Below are 22,975 nucleotides of genomic sequence, written 5' to 3'. Positions count from 1 at the left end.
CACAACTTTAAGCAATATTTATGTGACTTTTAAATATTTACATCTAAGAGCTGGTGACTCCTGATTTTATATTGTCCTCTTGAGTGAGGATTCTGTGTGCATCCAGGTCTGATGGATTCGTTTGTATTTACTCTCTCTGCTTTCTTCCCGTCCCCTGGCTCATATTCCTCTCTCTCTCTCTCTCTCTCTCTCTCTTTCTCTCTCTCTTGTTTCTGATGCCATGAATCTTCTGGGCTCCTCACTTGTGTTTTTCTGGAATACGATTTCTAATAATGTTTCCCAAAGAATGTACTGGGGGCAGTAAACCTTGTGGGTGTCTTCAGGTTACCCGCCCCCCCCCCCCCCGCCCACCGCCCCCTGCCCCGCTGGGCACGAACTCGGGGACTGAATCACTTGCTACTCAGGACTCTGAAGTCAGTCTTGTAAAGACAAACCTAACACTGCTGCTGAAAACCCTGACGCGGTGTCAGTCTGATTCTCCTTCCTTGGGAACCGGGGGACTCAGCCTCGGTGCTACTGACATTTGGGGACCAAAGGTTCCTAGTCATGGAGTCTGTTGTGGACGTGGTGGAAATGTCAAGAGCATCCCTGCCCTCAAGCCCCCTTGATGCAATGATGGTTCAGTACCTGCTACCAGAAGTGGTCATGGAAGGGTCGGGACACAGAGGAGGGTTTCAAGCTATAGGGTGGCCTTGCGGCTGGGCCTGGACAGAGGACGGGGAGTGGTCCTCAGGCTGACGCTGGGGAGAGCATGTTGCTGGCGGTGAAGAGCATCACACCCGGGAGGCTCCACGTGGAGCTGGACGATGGGGACCTTTAGGGGGTGACACAGTGGGACAGGGAGGACAGGCCGCTCCCCGAGAGAGGGCTGTGTTCCCATAGGAGGCACTCACCGGGACAGTCTGGGCAGCAGGTGACCCCTCCTGTCCTTCTCCCTCCCCTCATCCTTTGTCCTTCTCTCTCTCCCTTGGCCCGACTCTCCGACTCTCCGACTCTCCGACTCTCCGACTCTCTGATCTCTTTGGTCATTGTCAGGGAGTCAGTCGGAGACCTGGGAATCAGAGCCGGGGATGCCGGGGAAAGCCCCCGAGGCGATGTGGCCCTGCCGGGGTAGCTGAAGGCAGGCATCCGCCAGGGGCGCAGAGGCCAGGCTGCAGCGGGGGTGCAGGCTGGAGGAGGCCGAGGGCCCGCGGGGGGGCGAGAAGCACGGAGGGGGGTGGGGGGGTGGGCGGGGACGGCTGCAGGGCCGCGGCCCAGCTTGGGGGGTCCCCTGGCCGGGCCCCTGTGGACGCACCTTGCTCCCACAGCCCAGGCGCTGAGGAGCACAGCCCAGGAGGCGCCCCACAGAGCTGCGGGGCTGGCATCCCTGTCGCACATTTCCTACTCCCCTAATATAAATGTCAAATTTTTTTTTTTTTAGCAACAGAAAGGGGCAGGGAGACCCCCCACTGATTGCATCAGGGCATGTTAATTACGCATTCATAAAGAGGACCCCACCATTCACCCCACGGATCAGCCCTCGGAAAGGCGAGTGTGCAGTAACCTCCTCGGGGTGGGGATGCTCAGAACCAGACGCCTCTGCGCCACCGCGGCCGGAATCCAATCGGGAGGAGAGCACTTGACGCGCTGTCTGCCGGCGGCTCAGCAACGGCCAGCGTCTGTGGCCAAGCACAGCCCTTGGGGGGCTGCCGGCCTGGCCCGCACCCCGCGGCCTGCCCTGCACCCTGTGGCCTGCCCCGTCCCCACACCCGTGGCCTGCCCCACACCCCACAGCCTGGCCCGTACCCCATGGCCTGCCCCGTACCCCACAGCCTGGCTCGCACCCCGCGGACACATGTCCACTGACCCACGGCGCGGGAGGTCAGGAGTCCCGGACCCAGGCTCTGGCCCCTTGGCTGCTGGTGGCTGCTCCCCTCTGGCTTGCGAGAGCCGCCTTGCCACAGGTCCCCGCACGGCCTTGCCCCCGCATGCCCGGGGACAGAGCCAGCCCCGAAGGCCACCCTCGCAAGGGCCTGGAGCCCTGTCCCGGGGCCCCACGCCCCGAATCTCCGTCCAAGGCCCGCTCTCTAGTCCGCCTTTGGGGCCGGGCCCTAACACACGGCCTGGGGGCTGGAGGGAGACACGCTTGGCACGAGGCAAGTAGTTTCCAGGGCGGCTGCCTCATTTCTAGAACTTCCAAGGTTCCTCGAGCTGGAAGAGGGTGGTGGCCGCAGCGGCTAGACGTGACATGACGCTGAATGCTTCTCAGTCCTTTCCGAGGCTCCCGGCCTTTCCTGTCCAGCCTCGGGGTCAGAGGGGGCAGCGGGGCCAGCGCTTCCTCTGATGCCCCAGCGTCCCCCAAACCCAGGTCTGGAGCCTTGAACCTTTATAATCTGGAGAAGCCACGACGGAGCCCGGGCCGGGGGCCACCCGCGGGGTCTCCAGGGCCTCACCGAGAGCCAGACGGCCCGGCAGGAGCCCGTGCCTCAGCCTCCCTGCGGCTCGCGGGGACTCACGGATGGAGCGAGGCTCGGGATAGCGAGGCACGGGCACGGGCACGCCGGGGACGGTGGTGACGCCAATGTGCTTATTCACGAGACACACGGAGAGAGGGAGAGCCGGGCCGGGGAGAAGCAGGCTCCGGACACCGGTGGACCTTAGCGCGGCCGTCCTCGAGCCCCATCACAGCCCGCCCGGGAGCGCCCGGAGGCCGAGGCGAGGGGCCGGGCCCCGGGGGTCCCGTGTTCCGGTGCGGGGCTCAGACCGCGTCAGCCACCCGGTCGAGGGGCCGTCAGGGGCCCAGCATCAGCACTGGCCACCCACAAAGGTCCCCGAGGCCGAAGCACTGTGACGGGCCATCGGTCACCTGCCCGTGACACAAACGCCCCCGGGCCCCGCGGCCTGACGCTGCTGCTCCCGCGGCCCGGGGAGCCCGACACTGGCGCCAAGCGGGGGCCTCGCAGTGTGGCCGGCAGAGCCCCCAGCCCGGAGCGGGGACTCGGCTGTGCCATGTACCGGGGCCGCCGAGGGCGGGGAGACACGGGCCGGCGCGGGCAGCTGAGCCGGCAGCGCTTGGCCCGGTCCCCAGGGTGCGGCGGCCCCCAACGGGCCCACGGCTGCCATCGCCCGGGCGGGCACCTGCGCCAGGCTCTGCGCCGGGCCCGCGGCCCCTGGGTGCCCGGGAGCCAACGGGAGGGTGCAGCCTGCAGGGGAGCGGCCCCTGCCGGTGGAGGGAGTCCCGCCGGTGACCCCCGGTCCTGCCAGTGACTGCTCAGTCCTGCTGGGTGACCTCCTGGTGACCTGCTGGTGAACCCCTGGTCCTGCCAGTGACCCTCCGGTCCTGCCAGTGACCTCCTGGTCCTGCCGGTGACCCCCCGGTCCTGCGGGTGCTTCCTCTGTGCGCCCGCCCCCGGTGAGCGTCCTGGCAGCCACGGCGAGCAGGGCCCGGGACCGGCTGCGGACCCCACGGCTCCTGCACCGCGTGTCTAGGGACAAACGCCAGGGTGCGGCAGGCAGCCGGTGGCAGGGGACTCAGCCCTGACGGGCGCTGGGAGGGGCTGGGGCCAGGGCTGCGCAGCGTCCCAGCCCCGCCTGCCGTGTCCCCCAGCGGCACCAAGGAGGAGGTCCCGGGCGGGGCCAGGGGCCCTAAGGGCACCGTGCTTACCCAGAGTGGCACGAGGCCTGCAGAGACGCGCCCTGGAAGTCCCCGCAGTCCCCAGTAGCTGATTCCGTCCTTGCCACGCCAACCCCAAACTTCCCCGCAATAAAATGTTTCTGTGTGAGGTTTTATCAAGCCGGGAGCTGCCTCCGTTCTCCGGCCCGAGCCAGGGGTCGCAGGACAGCAGAGGCAGATGTCCCCAAGGGCCTTCCCTGCACCTCATCCCCCCCAAATGGCACGACCCGTCCACACACGGGCCCACGTGCAGAGCAGGACCCTTCCCCTGGCGTGGTGCTGGCGCCCACGTGGTGCTCCCTGCCCCGCAGCGGGCGGTGGGCCCAGGCCGGGGGCGGGGGGGCTGCCCACATCTTCAGCCTGCTCGCCGCGTGTCCCCCAAGCTCGGTTCTACGGCGGGGCCCGGGCCCCAGGCCTAACCGCGCGCCGCCTCTCCGCCTCCTGCGGGGATACCCGAGCATAGGTCCTCCTGTTCTTCTGCAGCCACATAAAAATTCTGATTTCCAGCCCCGAGGCACATGGAGGGGACGTGCAGCTGTCACCTGCCCTCTACCCACCCTGCGGCAACATGCGCTCTCCTCCAGGAAGAGGGCCCCGGGCCTGGCTCTAATTGCTTCAGGGAGATGAAGAGGATTCCCATGTAGCAGCCCCTCCTGCTCCCCCGGGGGGCATCCCCGGGCTCTCGGAGCCCCGTGGAGGGGCTGTTCTGGGACGTGAAGTTTCCTGATACAACAAAGGTTTCTCTTCCTTGACCCTCTTGTCTCCCCAGAGCAGATGTGCAGGGGCAAGTCTCCAACCTAGCAGCTGCAGAGCATAAAACCGCGTTGAAGTCTACTCTGGGAAGGTTCCAGGCCCACAGATACCTCTTGCCCGAGCCCAGTCCTCCTGCTTTTCCCTCCCCAGGTTTCCCCCCTGCAGCAAAAGCTCCTGACATCTAAATACTTTCCCTTTCTCCACAACCCACCCCCCCCCCCCCCCCCGCCCCAGCCTGGGCTGCCTCGGGTCTCTTCCGGAAGAGTGGAAGCAAAATCAAGCCTTACAACCCACCATTACTTTATTGACGCCGAGAGGGTTTGTTAATCAAGTCAGACTTTTCCCTTTCCTTGATCAATACCGATCGGGCTTGTCCTGCTAATAGACAGTTACCCGATTACCTGTCCCTAATCGCAGGCCCCGCATCTCTTAAACCTTCGGCTTGTTTCATTGATCAGATAACAGCTGCATTGGCATCCAGGCTCCTGCAGGACAGATTTAACCCGGCCGGCAGTTGATTAAAATGCTTCACCCAACCCAGGGCCACATGAAATTTTATCACTTTTACAGCTTGCTCAGGAGTCACCGCGGCACAACATGCGACGAGGCCTCACAGGGGGACCTCGACCTCCAATGTCCATCGACCAGTCCTCGGAGACTTCCAGAGGGTCACTGGGATACACGTGTCCCGGGAATACTGAGTTCTTGGCTCTCGTCTCCTCGATACAAATTTCTAGAGTGGAATTCTTGAGCCAAAGAGGCAGTTTCTTAACACATGTGAGGATTTGTTGGCTGCGGCACAAAGAAAACCGGAATATAAATATCACCAAAATGTGACTACGGGAAAACACATTGTTCCCACCGTAAGCTGATTTATTTTTATTATTTTTTTTGAGAAGGAAATTCCTTTTTTTTTAAAGATTTTATTTATTTATTCATGAGAGACACAGAGAGAGAGGCAGAGACACAGGCCGAGGGAGAAGCAGGCTCCATGCAGGGAGCCTGAGGCAGGACTCGATCCCGGGTCTCCAGGATCAGGCCCTGGGCCGAAGGTGGCGCTAAACCGCTGAGCCACCCAGGGATCCCCCATAAGCTGATTTAATACAAGGTAAACTTCCTGGGAATCATCATCGTGTGATAAGTAATCATCTTACAGAGACCTTTAGGATGACTCCTATGTCCTCAAGCACTTATTTTGTTAACATTTACTTAACAAATCTCCCATATTGTGAAAAAAATTTTTAATTAAAATGGAACTGTAGACTGCAACTCACTCATACAGAGTAATCACTTATCCTGTCCTTGGAGATTAAATAATGAAGCTGAAGGCTTTCTAATTAACAAGGAAGAAAAAAAAATCTAACTATTATGTAGGACATTCGTTTTCACCTCAGCTTTACAGAAGGAGGAAATGCAACGCATTCATTTGCAATAATAATCTGAAACCGTGCAAGTAGAAAACCAAAATATAGCCGCTATTTTATAATGTGCGAGGGATGTGTGATGTAAGTACGAACGGGTTACACTGTGTTTGTAACAGGGGAGCAAGGAGCTCCGGGTCCAGTGTCCTGCAGACGAGGAACAAGGAGCCTTAGCCTAAGATCCTAAGATGCCTTGAAAACTAGGCGGAAAGTCTGCCCCGATTTCTGCCAAGAGCAGAAATAAACCATATAAATCGTCTAGGCAGTTGCACAAAGGAAGCTCAAAATCAAAATCCGCGCTAAAAAATACCTGAAAGGAGAGAATAAAGCCTGTTGGTTTGGGAATAACACTGTACGGTCTGGTTTACGCAGCGCGGCCGTTGGATGCGGATGGAGCACCGTAGCTCGCCATCGAGAACAAGAGGTTAACAGGAAGGAAGAGGCGAGGAGGAGGAGGAGGAGTCATAGACACACCATTATTAGCGGGTTGTTTCCCAGGAAAAAGCTAGGTGTCGACTTCCCTTCTGTACTCTGGTCACTCTCTCTTCCCCTCTTCCTGTCTCCTGCTGGTATCTGCCTGGCTGAGGTGAGCGAATGCCAGAGGACAGGGGAACCTACATAATGGGGTGTGCTGAGGTAAGCCTCTCCGGGTACAGAGGAGGTAGGGACAAAGGTGAAAAGTACATCTGGAGGGACAAAATCACTGTATCATTTTATTTGTAAAATGTATAAATTAAGTCGATTGCATTTGAAACTCACTTTTCTCATCCATCAAAAACAGATAAAGGTAATTACAACCTTAGGGCACCTAACTCTTGATTTAAGTGTCCAACTCTTGATTTCAGCTCGGGTCATCATCTCAGGGTTGAGAGATGGAGCCTTGCATCGGGCTCTGTGCTCAGTGGGGAGTCTGCTTGAGATCCTCTCTCTCCTCTGCCTCTGCCCCTCCCCACAACTCACACGCTCAGGGACTCACCCTAAAATAAATAAATTAAATTAATTATTTATTATATGGTCAGGACCGTATAACAGAGGGAGACAAAGGTCAGGTAACAGATATTTGTGACTTCTAATAACTATCAAGCAATTTACAAAAAGAAAAACCACTGGGTAGTCTTTCGTTCAACGTGTTTAAAAGCAAGAACAGCTCTGCTACCCATAATGCCTGTGATTATCACGAATTTGGTACTTTGACCAAGCATTACTATCACATCTAAAAATCGAACATAGAACTGTGATCTGTACCCGGAAAGACACTTCACATGCTCACCATGAATTACGGTTTTCTTACTACTTCGCTGGCCAAGGTCATCCCTTTGCTAAACCAAGGTCATATAGAAACATTATGAACAATCTTTAGCTTTGTCAATAGATACGTAAATTTTATGATTTTAGTTGAAAGTAAAGAACAAAGACCAACCAACACCTTCAAGAAATAAGGTCTAAAGGTAAAAAAAAAAAAAAAAAAAAATAGGCTGCATTAAAGAAGTGGAAACGATGTAAATTAAGCCACCTGTCATTCCCTCAGGTGAAAGCTCATTGTCTTTTCCTTATGGATTTCTATTTTTTAAAAAAAGTTCAAAAATAAAAAATAAAAATAAATAAATAAAAAATAAAAGAAGTTCAAAGCGTAGGAGTGGGAGGCATTCAGATGATCCTTAAAGCCCTTGCACCTTTTGACAGTAAAAAAAAAAAAAAAAAAAAAAAGGGCAAGAATCTGAAGCATTTTGTTGGGGCCTGGATTTGAAGAAAGCTTTTAGTGAGGTTGGCACTCGGAGCAGCAACCGCACAGCCTTCCCGTTACGGAGGGCGATGGGTACGAGCTCTTGGAAGGCAGAGGGAAGCCAACCTTGCCTTCCGCCTTCTGCTCAGGGCTGGCCCTAGCGTGGTGTGTGGAGACGCCTCAGTTTTAAACCTAGTTCACGGTTTTGATTATCATAGGGGACTGGGCTTGTCAGTTCTGAACGAAGGCTGTGCTGAAACACAGAATAACTGGAGGATTGTTCTAACTGGAGGGTGACCAGGAAACCCACGCAACGTCCTGCTCCCCCTTCAGGGAACACGTTCCCCCTACCAAGCAAATTTAAATGGAGACCAATATAAATAAATAAATAGATACATAAATAAATAAATAAATAAATAAATAAATAAATAAATAAATAAAGTGATTAAACAACAACAACAACCCGGAGAGACACTTAAACGAGACGTGTCCATTCTGGGTACCCCACATCTCCGTCCAGTTCAGCACCCAGCCCCGGGCCCCGGGCCCTGCACCTTGGGCGCCTTCCTCTCCAGAGTACGGAGCACGGGTTTGTTTTTCTCTTTCTTGCGGCATTCTCTGCAGCCTTAGGGGCTTGGAGCTACAAATTCAAATACCTGTCTCTTTCCTCGACGTCACTCATCATCCTGTGAGTTACTCCACTGTCAACATGAAAAGAGAAGAATGCAAGCAAGTGACTTATTCTTCTTGTTTGTCTACTTGTGACAAGTCACCGACCTTCACGAGTCCTTCAGCTGCCGGACTTGTCAACTACTGCTGCACTTTTAAGCCTTTTATTTTCAAATATTCTGCGGGGCCCCGGCGATGAAGTGATCCTACGTGAAATTTACCTGTGGACGTACCTCACATGTTTGGCCTCATCTCCCTCAAAATGTGGGCTTTGGGGCCCTTGCAGTCCGCGCTCCCGCCTTGCGTTCCTCTTCTCTTTCCGAAGCAAGCCTCCGTTACACTGCGGGGAGCTCCGTCTTTCCCTCCCTCTGTGGCAGAAGCACCTCCGCTCGTCTGCTGTGCCGGTGCAGGCCTTTCACTGGTGGAAAGGTCAAGGATCCCTCGCCGAGGCCGTGCTTTCCCCCTCTGATCCGTGACGGGAGATAACCGCCGGACGCGTCAACAGAGAGCCGGCAGGGCTGCTGCTGAGGGGTGGGATTGGATCGTCATTGTGCCTCGTTTTAAACATCTTGGCTCCGGTGGCCCCCGTGAGAGACTGGAAGGAAAAGAGAGAAGCCAAAACAGACCCCAGATCCCGCAGAAAGGGCAATAGTTTTCCATGAACTCAGGCGGCAAAAGAGAGCAATTGTAGGGCCGCAGATTTGGAAAAGCTCCTTTGCATCCCAGTGGTGTGCCACCTGCAAATATAACCAGCAAAACTGAATTTAGGTTCAGTGGAGAGGGTCAGTCGCGAACTCAAGAGTCACCATACATGGAAAACGTGTTGGCAGATTGCAGTCACATCCCGTTTGTGGCGGCTCGACACATGAGGACGCGGGTAAGAAATGCGATGGCCGAGGCCCTACTTGTGTTTACACCCAGTCACCCCTTCAGAATTCTACTCCATTCTCCCACACCTCCTTCTTTCTGAGAACACTGCTTCGCTGTTTACATGGGCTCCTTTCTCCTCTTGACATTCCTGTCGGCCGTCACTGTCACAGAATGCAATCATTTTCCTCCCTTGATTCAAGTCCAGGTCAGAGGCAGGACAGAAACAAATGACACACTCACTCAAGGCAGACATTTCTGATTGAGTTTTCTGGCCTGACCCTGACCGGACCATACCTGTGACCCTAAACACGACCCTCTTCCCTTGACCTGAAGAGTTGTCACTGCCCATTTCCATTCATCCTTAGTTCCCCCAGGTTCTTTTGGTTGGTGGCATGAGCGCCCTGGAGTAGGTGGAAATCTCTGCAAAGAAACAGAAACAAGCTGATCCCTATCTTGTCCCCGGCCAACGTGGCATTACCTTGACAGCACCTCCTCTAAGGCCATCCAGTCACAGGCGAGCATGCGGCCGTGAGGACACAGAGGCCCAAGGGCGAGAGGACTGGCCATGTTGTGGGTAGTGCAGAGCTAGAGCCCAGGTTAGCAGAGCTCCCCGTACTCTCCCCCTGTCCTCCCTCGGTTCGCCCATCAGAGATCCCGTGGACAGGCCACGGCCTCCAGGATCTCATGAGCAGAGGACCACTTGCTGCATGTCCGGAGCACTGGGAGATGATCCAGAAATGTACAAAGGGATGAGCTGGGCAACTTTGTTCAGGCCGTCCCACCCCCGCCACCGTTGGGCTATCCACCCCGCAACACCCATCCTCACTTTTATTATAACACAACTTTATTGAGGTACAATCTATACCAAGCAAAATCCACTCCTTTTTGAGGCACAGAATGATAAATTTTGAGAAATCTAAGCTGGTGGACAACCGTCACAATGATTAAGGGACAGAGTATTTCCCTCATCCCATAAAGGGCCCTCCTGCTCCCACCCCCACCCTGGGCCCTGGGCCCAGCAAACTCCAATCCATTTTCTGTTCCCATAACTTTGTCTTTCTTGGGTGTCCTATAAATAGAATCGTGCAATGTGCAGCGTTTCGTGTCTGACTCCTTTTACTGGACAGAACGTGCCACGATCCATCCCTGCTGCCCCAGCAGTATCCCCACCCCCACCCCCACCCCTGCGCCGAGTGCCGTTCTGCTGCATGGATGTTCCATGCTTTGGGTTCCCTCCAGTCAGGGGAGATGATGACTATGGCTGCTCTACGGACCTTTCTGTGCACGTGGACCTCTAGGTATGTGGGGTGTTACCTAGGAGTGGAGCTGCGGGGTCACATAGGCAGGATACGTTGATTTATGAGAACTTGCTCATTGACTGCTGAAGTGGTTGCACCATGCACTTTCCTACCAGCAACGTGAGGGACTTCGGCGCCAACACACGCTACCGTCCATTTAAAAAATTTTAGGGAGTGCCCAGTGGGATCTCGTTATTGGTTTAAATTCACATCTCTTCCTTGATGATGTGGGACACGTTTCACGGGCTTATCTGTGGGTCGTACTTCTCCATTTGTGACCATCTGTTTGAATCTTCCGTGCCTTGTTTGGTGAGCTACCAGTCTTGCTGTGGAACTGTCACAGGTTTGTTGCCATTGACCTGGCTTGGCCCCCAACGGGGCTGCAGGACCTCAGAGAGCAAGAGGCCCGCGTGACGCTGTGGTGTGTGGGTCATGATGCTCCGGCACTGTCTGGCCCCTGGGGGCTGGGCTTCCTCCCTGAGCCCCAGACCTGGGAGCCTCCGGGGCCCCGGAACCTGCTGCTGGGCCCCCCTAACGACCATCCTCTGCTCCCTGGATCTCAGCCTGGGCCGTGGTCAGGAGGCCCTTACCCTACCACCCGATGTGCGCTAGGGAGCTTCTTCAGGGTTTGCACTTCCACCTCCAGAGGTGTATCTTGGCGGCCGTCCCGCTGTGTCATCCAGCCCCATCCAGCCAGCACTTGTGATCCAGACACAGCCCCGCACGCCCGCAGGACCCATGCACGTCAGTCGATCCTGCCCTCAAGCTGTCTAGCGGCTGAGACTCTACTGCCGCGTTGGACTCGCTGCAGGTCTCTGTCCCCACCGAGTCCCTAAAAAAGGGAGCCTGTTTCTCGTGTGTACCTGTCACCACCCTCCCCTCACCTAATCACGCTCTCATTTCAGGACCGTTAACATCTCAGGGTCTCTGTAAAGCTCCCCCTGACCTCCGTCCACCCCCGTCCATCCCGAAAGCCTCGCCCTCCGCCACGATCTCTAGGAAGCACCGGTTCTCCTCCCGCCCAACACCACCTCCACCTCCAGGGCACTTGGGTGCCTCCGACCTCCTGGGCACCTTGAGGAGTTTCTGTTTGTCTGTCTCACCTTCTTCGTGGCAAGCTCCCCAGGGAGGGGGCAGATGTGTCTTACTCGTCGTCACGACCGCCCCACGGTGCTCTCGTGCAGCCAGGGCCCCGCGGCTGCCTCTTCCCGTTTCTTCCATGGAACCAAACTCGGTGCTTACAGTCTGTCCCCTCCTGTGTGCCGTGGCCCACGGAGAGGCGGCAGCGGCGCGTGGGGAGGCGGCGGGCCGGGCAGACGACTGAGGGCACAGCAGGGGCCCCGTGTCCTCGGGCTGCGCCAGCTGCAGCTCCAGGCCAACCAGGGGCTGGGAGTTCGGTCCCCCAGCCTCGGGTTGAAATCCTGATGCCCGGGGGCGGCGTGAGAGCTGGGACTGAGAGGCCTCCAGCCTCGTGGACACGATGGGCGCCTGATGGGAGCCCGCGGGGCACGCCAGCCCCTCCAGCCATGGGGCACAGCGACACGGTGCCCAGCGCCTCCGCGGCAGCCCCGTGGCCTCCGGCCTCCAGGACCGAGGCGCACGAGCGCAGGTCGTGTGGAGCCCCCCGGTCGCCGGGACGCTGAGCCAGCAGGTGGGGCGGGCTCGCCAGGGCTCTTCCGCTGCGGGGACCTGGCCCGCATCCCGGCCACAGAGCTGGTCTCCGGCGGGCCTCTCGGGAAGAGGGGCCTCCCCAGGCCCCGACGGCGACTCCGCTCCCTGCCCAGTGCCTTGGCCTCGGGGCGCGCCGTGGCCCCTGCTCCCAGAGGTGGCCTGGAACCAACGACGGTGCGAGGCGGACCCGGGGCCCAGTTCCCCCGCCGCTCCTCCCCGGGGGCGGGGGGTGACAAGTGTGTCCCACCCCTGGGATCCCGGCGGGGCTGAGCCTCGGATCGCCATGCCCCCCGTGGCCCCTCCCTCCCCGCTGCACCTGCCCTCGTCCCTACCGGGGTCCCTGGGGCAGCCTCCAAACAGCCTACTTGCATTAAGACCGTGTCTCAGGGTCAGCTTCCGGAGAGCCCGCACCGGGACAGCGTGCTTCCATTCTGTGGCCACCGTCGCCCGCCTTCCCGGGAGCTCCGGCTGATGCCAGCGATGCCAACGGAGGCGCAGGACGGAGTCCGACCCAGGCCCTCCCAGGTGCCCACTCGCCTCCCGGGCCGTGCCCCCGACCCCTGGGGACTCCAGGTCGGGCCGTTTCTGAGCCGCAGGGCTGCCCAGAACAGCACCCAAGCCACGCACCGGGGGGGGGGGGGGGTGACAAGGGCCGACGGGCCGACCACACCGAGCGCAGCAACCAGGACAGTCGCAGGATTCGCCTCAAGGGCCTTCCCACGCGGAGGCCTTGGGAACATTTTGGCCAACAGAGGGGCCGACCGCTTCAAGGCAACTGGAAAACGTGCTGTCATCACGTAAGGGGTGGCCTCGGATCAGGACAAACTGATCCCGGCGCGCCCACCTCTGAGCCAGTCCCCCCAGAACACACGACGGGGCCTTCTCGGCCGGCGACGCCACGTTGCAGTCCCCAGGGCCACGTGCCCCGAATTCGACGTGGTTTGTTGGTACAAACACATGACGCTCGGAGAAGAATTGCAAAGGCTTCACCGGACGTCCCCGGCAGCCTCCCCTTTAGAGGCGGAACCGACGGCCCACCCAGTAGGCCGCTCCCCGGGGGCAGACGGCTTCCAGGGCGCCTGGCGGCTCAGCTGCTCACCGCCGCCTGCCTTCCACTCGGGTCACGACCTCGGGGTCCCGGGATCGAGCCCCGCATCGGCGGGGAGTCTGTTTCTGCTCTCCCTCTGCTCCTCCTCCCAGCTTGTGCCCCCCCCAAATAAATAAATAAATAAATAAATAAATAAAAATCTTTTTTAAAAAGATTTTTATTTATTTATTCATGAGACACAGAGACAGGCAGAGACCCAGGCAGAGGGAGAAGCAGGCCCCCTGCGGGGACCCCAATGCAGGACTCGATCCCGGGACCCCGGGGTCATGCCCTGGGCCCAAGGCAGACGCTCAAGGCCGAGCCCCCCAAATGAGCCCCCCAAGCGAATAAATAAATAATCTTTAAGAAGAAAGAAATAGGACAGATTGTACACAGGGAACAGAATCTTGCCTGAACCAAGCCTAAGGATATTCAGTCCGGCCGTTGGTGTCAGTCACCCTGACGATGAGGAAGCGAGTTCTTAGCAGACGGGGTGGGATAAGGACCCCCGTGTGACACGCTGCGGTGTCAGCGTCGACCGCTGTGCTCCCGGCACGTGAGGTCGCACCTTCGGGGCCCACGAGGCTCCAGGAGTCGCCGAGGAGCCCGGCCACCTGGCGCTCGGGGTGGCACGGCTTGTCGTCTGATGGTCGGGCCGCGGGCCTCCTGCCACGCCGTCAAGCTCTGCGGGTGTCCCCCCGCGGGGTGTGGCGGCTCTTGCCACTCTCTTCATGGCCAGACGCTTTACGCACTTGCAGGAAATCCCCAGTGGTCCCGTTGGCACAGCATCTGCGCCCGGTGGCGGGGCGCTCCACTTGCTTCCTGGCGTGCGACCTCCTGGCCTCGGGCCCTCGCCCAGGGCGGCATCTGTGGCTGTGTCCCCAGCAGCCACCTGCGGACCATCCTGGGGCGATTCATTATGCACGCTTGCCCCCGGGTGGGGGGACCCCGCAGGGCTCCGAGTCGTGCTAGAATGGGAACCCCGGCGCTAAACGTAGTCCCGCTGTGCAGGCCACAGAGCGGTTCTTTCCCACCTGCATCTCCTGTAAGATTTTCTGGGAAAATTAAGCCGCATCGAGCAGGTTAGGCCGAGCAGGTTGGGCCGAGCAGGTTGGGCCGAGCAGGTGCCGTCGGCGCAGGTCCCGGAGGTAGAGCCCGGTTGAGCAGGGCTCGAGCCAGTCGCTGTGTGTAAGTGTCCCGCTCGGAGGCGATGCCTGTTGTTAAAGCAATTAAAGGCGGAGCAGATGCGATAGGTCTTTAGAGGGGAAAAAATAGTTCCCCGGGTAATGAAAATCAGGTGCGTGATGTGAACGTGGGAATGGCTTCCAGAAGTGGTCACCGCGGTTTCGCATATTAGTCGCAGACCTCGGAGGACGTTAAGATGTCGTGTGCGAGTGACAGCAGCGGGCGTCTTTTCTGGATCGTATAACGTCAGAGGTAGATGACCTGTCACTTCTTAGCTCTGTTTCGTGGCTCCGGGGCTCGGAATCCTACCTAATGGGGGAAACCGGAGCTCCTTGAGCGTGAGGGGCCGGCCAGCGACATTTCTGTGCACTCGGTGGCTGGGTTTCGGCCACAGGTCAGAGGCCAGGCCACAACCATTTACCGTATTAACATCGCATCCCGGGCGGGGCCGGTGCTGCTGGTTATTCCCGCTTCTCCTCGTCACCAACCGTTCCCTGCAACTGGCTCCTTCGCATTAACGTTCAACATTTGAAAATGCCTGAGGTCCTCCTGCCTTAAAATTCAAGCGCCTCACTCCACCCCCTTCTTTTCGCAGCCACGTCTCTTACCCCAACTGGCCTCAGCTCCCCACTTCTCCTCCATTCCTCAACCCCACGTGAACACGTCCCTTGCCCAGATCACAGATGGCCTCCTTGTCATCGAACACAATGGCCACTGTTCCGTCTAAGTTTTCCTTGACCTCTTGGCCACTTTTGGGGTTGCTGACTTCCTGGAATGTCCCAGGGACGGGGTCGGCGCTGGCAGGTTGAGGGGGCCGTTCCCTGTGACACCAAGTGAGGTCCCAAGAGGCAGGGGTGTGCAGAGGAAGTGGGAGCCGGGGGGATACACAGCACCCCTAAGCAGCTGCGCCCACGTTGATACGAGGAACAGCCCAAGCACCCTGTGCTCTTGTTGCAGGGAGGAAGGGTCATGAGTGGCTTTGTAGCACCTATTTTTTTTTTGCCTTTCTCCTTTTTAAAATCCACCCAACTGAATAAGGATACGATGATAGTTTCCAGGCAACACAGAAACAAGGGCACCATCCTTCTCTGTGAACTTCTGGGAAGCTTATCAAGCGTAATGCGCTGCAGTGAAGCAGACGTTCTCAGCTGCTGAAGCTAGACCGTTAGCTCCCGTGTGTGTCTTCCCCTCCTTTTCCCTCCAGCCCCATGGCCTCCTCCACCTCAGCCCACCGCCAGCTTCATGAAATCCTATTAATAGCCACAACTTCCTGATTTACAGATGACGCCTTCACCCTCGCCAATAGATCTGTCTCCACCATGACACCGTGGCCCCGACTCCTAGCCCAGTAGCTTTCTCAGATGCCTAGAGGGGTGGTCATGAATTCGTTTTCTTTACAGTTTTTTTTTTTTTTAATTTTTTAATTCCCTAGGCAGAGCTTTCAGCCTATAGATCTACGAGGCCACACATGGTGTTCTTTGCACTCTTCCTCTTACTTCCCCCCAAGCACATAGGTACCGTTTTGTGGTTGTGGCTCTTCTGGTTGAGCAGCTCTCTGCACCAGGAAACCCTTCTAAACGCACAGTAGCACTTGCTGTCTCGGTTGAACCTCAAACCTCTCCTCACCCCTTCTCACGTTCATTCTTGCCTCCTGGGTCTGCCTGCAGTGGCTGCTCGAGAACACCTGTGAGTTGGGTTGGACGCTGCTGTGGGTGGAACTGGCTGTTCTCAGGACAGTGAGTGAGGACTGCGGCCACGGCTCCTCTCGGCACGGGGACCTCCAAGCACTCCCTCTCTTCTGGGACAGTAAAGGAAAATGTCTTCTGCTCTGGTTAAAAAAAAAAAAAAAATACAAAGACTTTACAATGGCTTAGAAGGCCATACTGTTGTCACACAAACCTCCCACTACTTGCCCTTCTCACCATGCTCCAGCCACAGGGCCTTCTCTTACCCCTGGCGGCCTTTGCTCTTCATTCTCTCCACGTCCCACTGGGCTTACTGTTCACTCAGATGTGATCTGAGCCCCTACAACCTGCACGCTCCATCGCAGAACTTCCAAGGCTCTGAATTCTTGCTCTGCTCTTTTGTCCATGGCATAGGATATAATTTACTTATTTACTAAGTTTATCGCTTATTGCCCATCTCCCCACTGCCTCACCAAGAGGGCAGGGAGATCTGTCCCTCCATGGTCCTCTGCGCATATCCCAAGTGCCGAGGAAATGTCAGGTATGTGGTAGCGACTCATTTTTTTCATTATTATGTGAATAAATTAATGAGAGGGACATGGGTATAAAAAAGCAAAAATGCATTAATTCCTGTATAAGTGGGACGCTTCAGTGGCTCAGCAGTTGAGCGTCTGCCTTCAGCTCAGAGCGTGACCCTGGGGTCCCAGGATGGAGGCCCATGTTGGACTCCCTGCAGGGAGCCTGCTTCTCCCTCTGCCTGTGTCTCTGCCTCTCTCTCTGGGTCTTTCATGAATAAATATATAAAATCTTTAAAAATAAGAAAAAAAAAACCTTTAAAAAAAATTCCTGTACAAGTAAATTTCAACTGGTTGTCTTTTCTTTTTTTGACAAACGTCTCCAACTCTATCTAGTATCCTCATGTTTTTTCACAGCTCAGAGGAAAACTAGTGTTCGGAAACACAACTGAAGAGTTTCGATTGCCAGGAAGTATAATTTGGACAAGGGGTCGTGTGGTGGGGTGAGCGTGAAAAGGAGAAGTGGGTGGCGCCCCAGATGCAAATATGGGTTGGAGGGAGAGAGACTGAGCAGATAGCCCTGAAGGGTGAAGGCGCGGAATGGCGCACCGGCCCACTGCACGGCTGGGCAAAGGCAGGGAGCAATCCAGAGCGACCTCTGCTTCTGGTTTGGGGAGGGCCGCGGGCGGGGAGGTGAGCTGCTGCGGCTGCTGCCTGGGCTGTGCGCTGTGAGGGGCCTCAGTCAGGCCAGCAGAGCCAGAGCCAGAGCGTCCCGAGACCGCGCCAGTTGTCCGGGCCCGGGCACCAGCTGGCCTCACGGAGGATAGGCCTGTCTTGGGACCGTAGCAGCACGTCTGGGGGGGCATCCAGGCCGTGCGGCTGTCGGACGCCGGGGCTCCTCCCGGAGGCGAGCGTGTTAGTGTTGACAACGAACTCACCCAAGAGTCGCCTCCGCCTCTTAGCGCCCTCTGGCCTGGAGCTTGTCACTCTCAACCTCCCCAAACTGGGAACGAGAGCGTTACTGAGCGGCTTCTCTGTGCCAGACAGGTGCGGAGCCACGGAGACACGGGCGAGCCATCGGGATGGCAGCAGCCCTCGCTCCGCCCTGACGGAGAAGACCCTTGTGATCGGCACAGCAGCCATCGGAGATGGTAATACAAGGCCTCCTGTGTGATTGTGGAGAGGCTGTTGCTGTCCGGGAGAACCGGGGGGCTCTTGTAGAGCAGGTGGTGGCTCAACTGAAATGGGAGAATGGGTGGGACCCTGGTGGTGCTGGGTGGCTCACCCCTGGCGGAGTGGCCCACGTGGGGGAAGACGTGCTGTCGGGAGAGGAAAACAGGCCGAGTCTCATTCAGTGGGAAGCACAGGGCTCTTCACGGTGGAGCGTGATGAGGAGGAGATTCTCAGGTCCAGCGGCCGTGACGTGTGGGACCCGAGAAGGTCACCGGGAAGATCACAGAAGCCCCCTGGGCCACTGCCTCTGCTCCAAGCTTTCAAGCACCCCAGCCAGGCCTCCCTCCGGCCGGGCGCACAGGGCCCCGGCCCTGAGCCGAAGGGACCATCTCCAGGCCCGGGAGGAACTGCAGTCATAGATCCGAAACTCAGGTTCCCCGGATAGATTTTTTACCTCAAATTGTTTCTGCCAGCTTGCCGATTTCTTTTTCTGCTTTTACATCAAGTCAAATGTTATGTGTTTTTTTTAATACAATCTTTAAAAGGAAACCTAATAGACATACCAAGTGAAAAATAAGCAGAAGGGAGCTGTAAATCATCTTTCTAAAAGTAGTAAGATAGAATAATCACATCCATTTGAGAATCATGGTCACAAAGGCATCCTCTAATGTCTGATTGGATAGTTCCCTTCGAGAAATAAATACAGATGTTGACAATTTTGTTGCTTTCTGTGCATGTCTTCCTAGGCCTGACTTCTTCAGAGGTTACAGGGCATGAGTAGAAAAATCGCTCCAGAAATTATCCTCTGTCATTTTTCAATTTTTAAGTAAAATTGGTTACTTGGCTTGGAAAGTAGTGCGCTAGAGATAAATCACTTTTAAGAAACGCCGAACTGCTATTAAATTTTTTTCTTTATGTGGTAGACATTCTCAGTTTAAAAATAAATATATACTTTACAAATTAAAGCATAGCAGGAGCATTTGTTCTACCAAAGTTGACAAGAAAACATGTTTAAAGGAGCATACCATCTGTTTCTCTGCCTTGTGTTGACACGTCCCCGTTCCTTCGTATGTACCTACACGCCTCGATGTACATCGTGTATTAATAACAGACAGTGTGACAGATGCTCCCATTTTTTTTTTTTTTGCCGCTTTTGGAAAAAATGTAACAGATTGTATTTAGCTCTTCCACGATTATATTGTCTATTGTTGAACAACCACTGTAGATTTACGCTGCTCCGTAAGTAGCCAAAGCTAAGCACCAAGCCATGTCTTCTTACCTTTCCTGAGGGCTCTGGCTGTGGAGCTGTATCCTAAAACCACGAAGACTGTTCCAGTCCATTTGAGAAGCTATCGCAAGACACCTTAGAGTGGGTGGCTTGGAAACAACAGAAATTTAGGTTTCACTGTTCCGGAGGCAGGGAAGTTCAAGATGAGGTCGCTGGCAGATTCTGAGCCTGGCGGGAGCCCACTTCCAGGCTTGCACACTGGCATTTTCCTTCTGTATCCTCACACGGTAGAAGAGGAGAGAGCGCCATGGGGTCTCTTTCATAGGGATACTAATCCCATGCATCAGGGCCCTAACCTCATGACCTCAGCACTTCCCAAAGGCTCCACCTACAAATATCATCCCATCAGGGGTTGTGTTCCAACATAAATTTTGTGGAGACCCACTATTCAGCCTACAGCAAACACATCGCAGCCTGTCTGGCCTCCTCAGACACCTTCGTTCTCTCTTCTGCAGTGGCCTTAGTAGGAATCTGGGGTTGTAAGATTTTTACGTACTTTGATTGACTGCCATATGTCTGGAAATGCTGCATTCTTAATTTTAAGATGTTGTGTATGTGCACGTGTGTGCATGCTCCCACACATGCACACACACCAGGATGAGGTTGCATTTTTCCTTAAAGATATTTGGCACAAGTCCACAGGACCATTGCTGTACTGGAGATAAAATGCAGTTTAAGCTTCAATCGAGCTACACATTTTGTTTCACTTCTACTCACACACCTTTGTCTTTTCACAGGACATCTCCGGAGTGTTGCTGCTAAGTTAAAAAGCAATGCTTAATGAGCTTCACTGCTTTAACATGGTTACCAAATAGAAGCTCAGTGTGTGTCTGCTGGTGAGAATTTATAGAGCTGGTTTGACAACTCCGCCCCTCTACAACGTGTAGATATTTTAGAATGTGTTATTGGATTCTGGCTTATTTTGCAGCATAAATGCATTTATTAGTTTACATTAAGGATTTCCTGTTCACGTGCAATCATAGTTTTATTTTCTTTTTAGCATAAACACCATGTTTATGGTGAAACATCATGTATCCTTCAGTGAAGCGGGACATTTCCCCGCTTCCCTTCCTTCCTTCCGCCTTGCCTGACCTTTCACGGATCCACTGGCTACTGTTCCACTGCAGGGCATGACCAGCCCTGCCCAGGGCATGACGAATCCACTCAGAGGTGTGTCTGTAGAGAACATGGAAATACCGAGGCCGATGTTCAAGGAGGAGCAGGGGCGTTCGGGAAGCTGGAAGGAAGAAGGAATTAGGGAGCATAGGCCATTCGGAGGGGGGCGTGCATGTCTTACCTGAGTGGCCTACCTTACAGTTCCGATCCAACAAACCTAGCCTCCAGGGAACCATATTTTAAACACTCTTTACCCTCGTAGGTGATGTGCAGAGGAGTCTAGAAACTGCCACACGAAGAACAAGGAAAGTGTTGAGGACTCTTCCCTGTCTTCCCTCCCTCTAGACACACACACACACACACACACAAAGAAATGGCCAACAGAAAAGGAGGGAGAAAATTGGTCCTGGGTTGTTCCTGGGAACAAGTTAGTGTCAAAGCAGGGAAGTAGAGAGGGGCCACCTTTAGCATTATGATACTGGCATGGAGTTTGTACGTAAATTTGCCCACTCATGGAACGAATGGGCTCGGGAACTCCATGGCATTGATGCTTCCACAGAAACCACTGCTGTTCTTCTCTATCAGAGGATAGAATTGGCCAAGATCAGTGGGTCTTGTTGCTGGCTGTCCTTTAGAGTCACCTGGAGAATTTCTTTAAACTGAAGATTCCTGGGCCCTACTTCAGACTTACTAACCAGAATATCCAAGGGAAGGCCCTACGTATATGTCCTTTCATCAGCTCCCCAGGGACTCAAGCGTGCAAGCAGCATTGGGTGGCGCTTGGAACGCAGAACTCTCAAACACCGTTGTTCCACATTGAACTTCCACCCACATATCCACAACGATTGCAACGGCGGTAGCATCATAAAAATAATACCTCAGTCACCATATATCTGTTCCTCTTTCCAGGCCCAGGCTTTGCTTTCCTCCATCTTGGCTTCGCTTGCTGCCAGGATCTCTCCAAGGGATGATAAACTGACAACTAGCACATGGCTGCTCCCAAGTAACACTCATTTGCCAGAGTCTTATATTTCCTGTAATATGAATAGAGGGATGGAACTAAGCAGGAAGGGATTTTTAAAAAATTATGTGCTGTTAACCTTTGCACTGGCAAAGGCAAATGACGTTTGGTTCAGACACAAAGGCAAGCACCTTGTCACTAAAAGGCATCACACCTGGAATATGCAAACATTTCCTTCCAGGGATCTCTGGAAAGCACATGGGGTCCTAATGCCCAGAGAGGACTGAGTCTTGGCTCCGGGTCACAGACTCTGGCCACCCTAAATTTTGTACTAACTTTTAACCCCTCAGTGCATCTGCAACTCCAATAGCGTTTACAGGTCTAGCTCCAGGGCATCTCTCAGATAAGGTGTGTCTGTACCTGGTGCCAGGGGTGGTAACAGTAATGTGGCCCAAGGCCTGGCTCCAGTTTTCACAAAGAACCTTTATTTGCATGTTTTTCTTTGAAAGGGCATGCGCAGGTGATTGGACTTTTGTAGTTGCTTTGTTCATTCCTTTAGTACTTAGCTGCCCTTTTTAGAATGAGTTATTTTTTAAGGATTTATTTATTTATGCATGAGAAACAGAGAGAGAGAGAGAGCAGAGACACAGGCAGAGGGAGAAATAGGCTCCCTGTGGGGAGCCCGACGTGGGACTCGATCCTCGGACCCCGGGATCACGCCCTGGGCTGAAGGCAGACGCTCAACCACTGAGCCTCCCAGGCCTCCCTAGAATGAGATAGTTAAATTGGTTTGATTGGCTCAAGGATGTATATCCAGTACCTATAACTTCTGTTCAATGAATAAATCAGAAAAATAATTGGTTTGAAAACTAGAACAGAGGGAGATTAGTGGCCGAATCGCAGATGCTGCTTACCTTCTCTGCAGAGACTTCGCATGCACTTGCTCAAGCTGACCAAACACAAGGTCTCTCTCTTTTCCCTTCTGGGGAGAGAAACTCTGGGCAGGCGACCCTCAGAAAGATGAACACCAAAGTTGTAGCAAACGTTATTTCCAAACCTGTTTTAACAGTTAATTTTTTCTTCTCCTCCTCCCCCTCCCCCTCCTCTTGTTCTTCTTCTGAAAAAGGCGTGTTTATTGTCCAGAAATATATATTAAAAAGTTCCCCACAGAAGATGCTGTTCTCTCATTGCCCATCTTCTTCCTCTTCTTCAACATCCCTGATACAAAAAGCATTATTATACCTTATAAAACTTCACCCAAATGTCCAGACAGTGCTCCGTCTATGTATCCTTCTGTGTTCACAAGCCGCATGTTCACGTAGCGACCTCAGGTACCAGGCAGCCTGTACTCCACTCCTCACTTGAGTTTCACCGTTCCTGGCTTTCCCGTGAATCCCCTGAGGAAAGGTTTGGGACTGAGGGGTAAGCTCGTCTCAATGACAAGCACATGCTGTGGGCCACTTGCCACCAACCCACCTGTCATCCGTCCCTCGTGACTGCGGTAACTGCAGCCAGGCACAAATCCTGCTTTTGCTGTCTTACTTATGTGTATCAGTCACATTTTCTTCTTTGGACATGTTAATGTTGCAAGTGAAAATATCTTACTGCTTTTTCCTACGAAAATTCCAAAATATTGACCCTACCTTGCCATTTCTAAGATTTTATTTGATAGACAATGTTCTGTCTTCATGAGAAGCAGTTGCAAGAGTAATCTAGGTGGTGGCCTGAGCGCCAGGAGGGCGTAGTTGGGAGACACCATTTCCCGGGTGACCTGTCCTCCCTGGGAGCTGCCAAGTGGCCTTCACTGCTCCAGCACGAATTATTTTTGGATCCAACATTCTATAATTCACACTTAAACAAGAGACAATGGAATGAACATCCTGAATTTTTAAAGAAGACTTTCTTTTG

At 54.7% G+C, this 22,975-nt stretch overlaps 1 pseudogene; it reads right to left on the bottom strand.

Moving 5' to 3' along the window:
- Positions 1-22,251: 22,251 nt before the first annotated feature.
- LOC140610936 (small nuclear ribonucleoprotein F pseudogene) lies at positions 22,252-22,550 on the bottom strand (annotated as a pseudogene).
- Positions 22,551-22,975: the final 425 nt, after the last annotated feature.

Source organism: Canis lupus, chromosome 2 (assembly GCF_048164855.1).
Source record: "Canis lupus baileyi chromosome 2, mCanLup2.hap1, whole genome shotgun sequence".
Classification (NCBI taxonomy): Eukaryota; Metazoa; Chordata; class Mammalia; order Carnivora; family Canidae; genus Canis; species Canis lupus.
Note: the sequence above shows the minus strand (reverse complement) of the source record. Positions and strands in the feature narration are given on the sequence as shown.